Genomic DNA, 6467 nt, shown 5'->3' with positions numbered 1-6467 from the left:
GATCAGCCATGGGTTGCCTAGGAAGCTCCCTAGGAAGCTCCCCAGGAAGCTCCCCCGGAAGCTCCACCGAAAACTCCAGCATTCTTGGAATTTGGATACCGTAACTATTTAAACTGGTATTGAGGCGGTAATGTCTGCTATAGAAATTTGATGACAAAAAATTACAAAATATAAATTGAAATCTAAGAAAAAAAAAATAAAGATTACATATACATTTTTAAAATAAACTTAATATTATATTTCTTATTATTACTTATGATTTAAGTTATTTTTACTTATATTATTTATCATTGAAATTATTAAAACTTGAGACAGTATTACCTTGTATTGACTAAAATATTTCATAATTAAAAAAATTGTTTGGTATTAAGTAGCCACCATGATTTGACTTGAATGGAAAAAAAAAACTTCTACAAAAGATATACTGTATATAAAAAAACAATTAAATAGAAATTAAAATTTTTTCCAGATAGACACAAATATATATTTTTTTTAATTGGTGTCCATTGAACCACGTCCACCTAAACAATACCATAGTTTGGGGTTAGGCAGGCACTTCTAAGTGCCCGAAAATGGACTTCTCAAGTCAGCTGTTTTTGCTTTGAAAAAAAACAAAAAACTCTCCACCTGATCACCTGACTTCAGAATATAGAATTGGGAAAAATTCATGTGGTTATATTGATGGATAGATAATCCCTCATCATTAAAGTTCCACGAATAATCTTATGAGTTTCATTTGGCATTCCTTCCTCTATGCATAAATTACCCAAGTTCCTTTATGCCAAACTACATCCTATTATCCTATCTATTATATATATGTATCTATTATCTATATCTGGCAACCCTTTGCAAAAAAAATTTAAAATGATTTGTAGGGGAATTCCCTACACCACAGAATTTTTCCGGCACTTTTATAATTACAATACATGTTTAAAGAGGAAATAGATTTAGCTACTGAGTTTATGAATGTAATATTGTCATCAGGGGTGGCGCCAGTGGGAGGAACCAGGGGCCCCCCGTTGGGGAGAGCTGCCCCCCCCACGGGGATCCCCGACGGGGATGGGGGGGGGGAAATAAAAATAATATGAAAAAAATAATATGAATTTTCTACATATTAGTAGACTCTAAAATCGATTATGGTAAATAAGCCTTTGAAACCCCTAAATTGTAAAAATTTTTGGGGGCTTCGCCTCCTGGACCACTTTTGTAACCTTTTAATCGAAGCCAGACCACGCCCACTTTCTTTTCGTCGGGGAAATCTGACCCCTATTCGGAGGCATCCGCCCCCCCGTTGGCGTTGGCGTTGGCGAAAGGTGGTCTTGAATTGCAGGGCAAACTGTACAGGCATACAACAATTTTTTTTCAAATAAAATTTAATAGACTGGACAGGGCTTTATAAAACATAAAAATTATTTAAACTATGAAGTCAAATTGATATTACATCATTGTAATACAATGAACGTAAATAATTACAGAAAAAAAAACAAAAATCATATCAATGAGTTCACTTCACTGCTGCAATGAAACAGTGTGTATGAATGTTTTTGTCAGAATGCTTGGTAGATTTTTTTCTGGAAATCCCCAGCTTTCTGCAAATCAACGCTTTTTTTTTTGCTTCTGGCATTGAAGAAAAAGATGATGATTGGCCATATTTACATTTGTGTCATTGCATATTTCACAATATGCAATGGTGTGATGTTCGCTCTCTTGTAATCGTGAAATATAATACGCTGAATTTGAAATATAATTCTTGTTTTGATGGTAATTTCAGAAGTTGCGGTCATAATAGCAAGAGATGCAGTTAAATAGTATTCTGGTCAAGTTTTCACTGTCATTGGCAAGGGCTGTCTCTTATACACATCTAGATGTGTATAAGAGACAGACGTTACTCTTATTACTAGTAATATTATTATTTATATATGGTGAACCACTTCAGCACTTTAGACATAGCAACAATTTCAAACAGATATAGTAATTACAAATCTTAACAAAACATTATCGTTATCATTATTTTTGTTATTATTGTTATCATCAATATGCAAACTTAATTTTCTGAAATGTTTTGGGTCGTCATGTTTGTCCTGGAAGAGTTATTCAGACTTTAATATGAGCAACAAATACCTTTGTACGGAGATTATCGTAGCAATTCCATCTATTCATTGTATTCCACGACTCACTTCAATCACAACACAATAAACACGTACACATAACATCCTGGTCCGGTCAAGTTGGCATTGGATTTCTGCAGGTCATTTTATTTTCCTACACTGTAGTAGTTGTAGTAGCTAGTAAATCTTCTTTGTTATTATTGAAATAGTACTTTAGGGCCAAGTCTAGTTTGTAGTTCTTTGTCATAAAACTTATGGTAAGGCAATTATGATATAGTGCTCAACGCAAGCCTTGCTCAGTTGAGCTATTTAATTACAGTATAACATGTTACATTACAACATTATGCATATTCAATGTATTCCAAGCAAACCTGATGCATATTAATTACATTTCTATTATGTAATTGTAAACATATACATATTAATTATTCATATATAAAATATAAAGCTAATTACTAAGCATACATTAAGTAGGTTCATATATACTCATGTAGGACCATTCTTTCTCTGCTATCAAAATGGTGGGCCCTTATGCATATTAATAAGTAATGAATAATCATGATCATTCATAAGTTTGTAACTGAGAGTGTATATAATATCTTACAAAAATATTGTTACTTTACAAAAGGAGGAATTTAATTAAAATATAAAATTTAAAAGAAAATATTAAATACAAAGACGAATTGAAAAATAATATAATAATGGTCTGATATGTTAGATTATGAATCTGAAGTTATATTGATTTATTTTATTAAGTAAAGGAATAAAATAATACTATCAATTGCATATTTATCAATATTTTAAAAGATATGCTAACATTTAAATTAGTATACCTGATTGGCCAAATGACTCAGTTGGTAGATCAACAGATTGGTAATCAGAGGGTAGTAGGTTCGAATCATAAATGAGGTACAGTATACATTTTTCTCAGAAAATCTAGAATTTAAAATTAAAGATGTACACAACTGTCACAGGAGGAAGTGCAAGGGATATGTTACATACATTAATCGTACAAAAATCTAAACCATCTCCCTCTACATCGCATCACCAGAGTGTTATTAAGACCTTCACGTCACTTTGCATTTCGTGCTATGAGCTTCGAAAATCAGCATTCTAAAAAACTCTTTAAAAATACATAAAATTCATCGGAAATATCCAGAATTTTATTCCCTTAGGAAATAAATAAAATGCATGTGATTAATTTTATTAATTGTATTATCAATTATGAAGACCGTTGAAGACAAATGAAAGTGACAAGTTGGTTAATACTATTTATGTAGCTTCCTGTAATTGGGTAAGGATGACTTTGCATAATGTAGACAAACAGGTGCACCAATACTTTTCGTAGGCCTACGATTGCAACATGTTGGCGAGCGCATTACAGCACTCAAATGATGCTTCGAAGGTCTTCCCTAGGGACATTAATGTTAGGCTAACAACTTGATCAAACACTGCATGCCACATACGCCCTCTATACCCCTATAATATTAATACATTATTGTTCACAAACATCATAATTTGTACTATGCTAATAAAGTGGTCTAAGTCAACCTAAGTTTTAGACTTTAATTATTTATATTTTTTATTATGGTAAGGGTTTGTATGACTGTATTTAAATGACAATTTAATTCACCTAGGCCTACTATTAAATTGTAAACACATAAATCACTACTCAAGTTTAAAAACTTTCTTGATGATTTAACCAAGTCCTAGGGGAGTTTATGATTTTGCCTCACCCTTAGCCTGATAGTGACTGAAAAGAAAAGATTTACTGCAATTTAAAAACCTATGTAGTCCTACCAGTATATAATAATAATAGTTTTGTTATTATGTAGTGTTATTCATTTATGTTAATGATTCATTTTCAGTTTTATTTTGAAAACATAATCTCATTTCTACCACCATTTCATTATCTCAAATTGCTTTTCCTTTTGGATCTTGTTTATTCATTAACTTTTCTTGTTACATTACTAAAATCAATTTAAGTATACATAAACCTGGTATGCTAGCCCCTAAGTTGTCGGCACTTTTGATTATTTAGTCTATTTAAAATTGGTACATTTTAAATGTTTGATTATACTGTATTATTATTACTTTATTGTCTTTTATATAAAATGTGTTAGATTCATAAAGCAAGTCTTATATAAAATGTGTTGGATTCATAAAGTCTTAAATTTTAGACATACATTTTACTATTCGATCAAGTGCATTTATTCAACACTGTTAAAATTGTATTGCTAAATAAATACAATTTGTTGAATCAATTAAGTAGTTGTTCACTTTGTCCTTTTTAAAATTATATTGGCATAGTGAACTTTATGTGAACTATCATTTCAATCTGAATGGAAGTCCAATGATATAAAGTAAACAAACAAATATAATAGTTTGTTATGTGGTTATGACCATCAACCCTAGTGTCAGAGTTCAAAATCTTGTGTTGTTCTTCCCACTACAAATACAGTCGAGTCCGCCAAAGTCGACTCTGTTTAAGTCGAAAATTCGCGTCAGTCGAATTTTTTAAAAAGTCCCAATTCTTTCCTATGTATTACTGTGTAAATTGTTTGTTTAATTCGAATTTGAAGTCGAAGTCGAAGTTCGGCTATATCGACGGAATTTTCCTGTCCAGATAGGCCGATTTTAAAGTACTGTAGTTTGCCTCTTTCCCTAATTTAATAACTTATTAATCCCAGGGAAAACATTTTAAAGCCCTCCTTAAAAAAATAATATATATATATATTTTAAGTTGGCATATTTTTTTTAATTATTGTATTTCATATTGAATGTGTTGGACTCATTTTGAAACTGTTATGTTGCTATGTAAACATGATTTGTTTAATCAAGGAGGTACTGGTTTAATCAGGTAGATGTTTGCAACATGCACTGTATTCTTCATCATATTTAGAATACTGAACTCTATCTGACCTAACATTACAAACTAAACAGAAGTCTCATGATATAAAGTCAACATAAAACTACATAATCGAAAATGTAGTCTGTATAAAATTTTGGTTGTGTTGTAATTAACATTACTATACTTTTTAGATTTCCAATAGGAATGAATCTATTAAGTTGAATTTTTGAAGGATTTTTTAGATGAAAACACAGACATTATATATTTAATGATAATATTATAATTAATTCTCTTAAAAAAAGTAATTTCCTCTGTAAGCAACAGATATATACATAAACACAAGTTATTCTTATCAAATCTGCATTTTATTTGAAAATCACTCTATATGCAAAATATATGCACAACCTCTTCAAGAAAGACGGGGAACAAAGTTGAGAAACCACAAATACATCTTGAATCAATTATTAATATTAATATTTGTAAACAATAATTATTAGCGCCATGGTATTAAGCAGATACCTATTATTTCTGAACTTGTTAGCTTTAATTAAATAACACTAACGAATAGCAGGCTTTCTTTCTAATCTAAGTACTTTATTTTCATTGCAACTTAGACTTGTTTTATCATCCTACGAAATCTACAAGAAGTTTTAAAACTTAACAGAATACAATATTATAAGTACAAATAGTGTAAATATTTAAATATAATTAAAATTATTAATTACTAAAACATTCCTTCATAAAATCTATAAGACACTTACTGGCTTGTTCTTATTATCTCCTAGAATGTCACCCTCTATGGTACAATTCGGTGACAGGTTCCGGAGACAGATAACTGGGATGAGTATACCCTGTCGTAACTGACAAAATTATTACTTCTACCACCACAAATGAGTCTTGTTGCATCAGTGACCAAAAATGTGATAATGTTGCCACCATATTTCAGTTTAAAAAGCTAGTTGCTAGCTGAGCGTTACCTAAAAGTGGAAATATTACTATGAAAATGTGTGCTAATGAAACTTGGAAAAAAACAGTGGCTACCAAGACAACCCATATTATGTTTTTAGCACAAATATATTTTTTGAACACCACATAAAGCATGAATTTAACACAGTCACCATATAACAATTTATGAAACACATTTCCACTAAAATTCAGTTCCCTTTCTTTTGGGAAGGTCCAACCAACTCAACTCATTTTGTGGTGGGGAGTGAATTTTCATTTTCGTCTCTCCCCCTGCGACCCCTATCCTGTTTTAAAAATCTTGAATACACTTTCCAATGATTGGAAACGCTGATATTGTAAACTCATTATTAACATGACAATGTCCCTTATAAAATCATATCAGTACTTTTCCATTACATGCAATCATTCAATTTCTAATTTACATAAAATTTGATACCTTAAATATAATGAATAAATTAGATAACATATGAAATAACTATTAGGTTTTGAATTAATCTATTCAGATCAAAAATAAATCTACAACAATCATTGTCCAGGCAAAG

This window comes from Anneissia japonica, unplaced genomic scaffold, assembly GCF_011630105.1.
Source record: "Anneissia japonica isolate Jap-2015-1 unplaced genomic scaffold, ASM1163010v1 scaffold287713_len945575_cov184, whole genome shotgun sequence".
In the NCBI taxonomy this organism is placed as follows: Eukaryota; Metazoa; Echinodermata; class Crinoidea; order Comatulida; family Comatulidae; genus Anneissia; species Anneissia japonica.
This window is presented reverse-complemented; position numbering follows the sequence as displayed.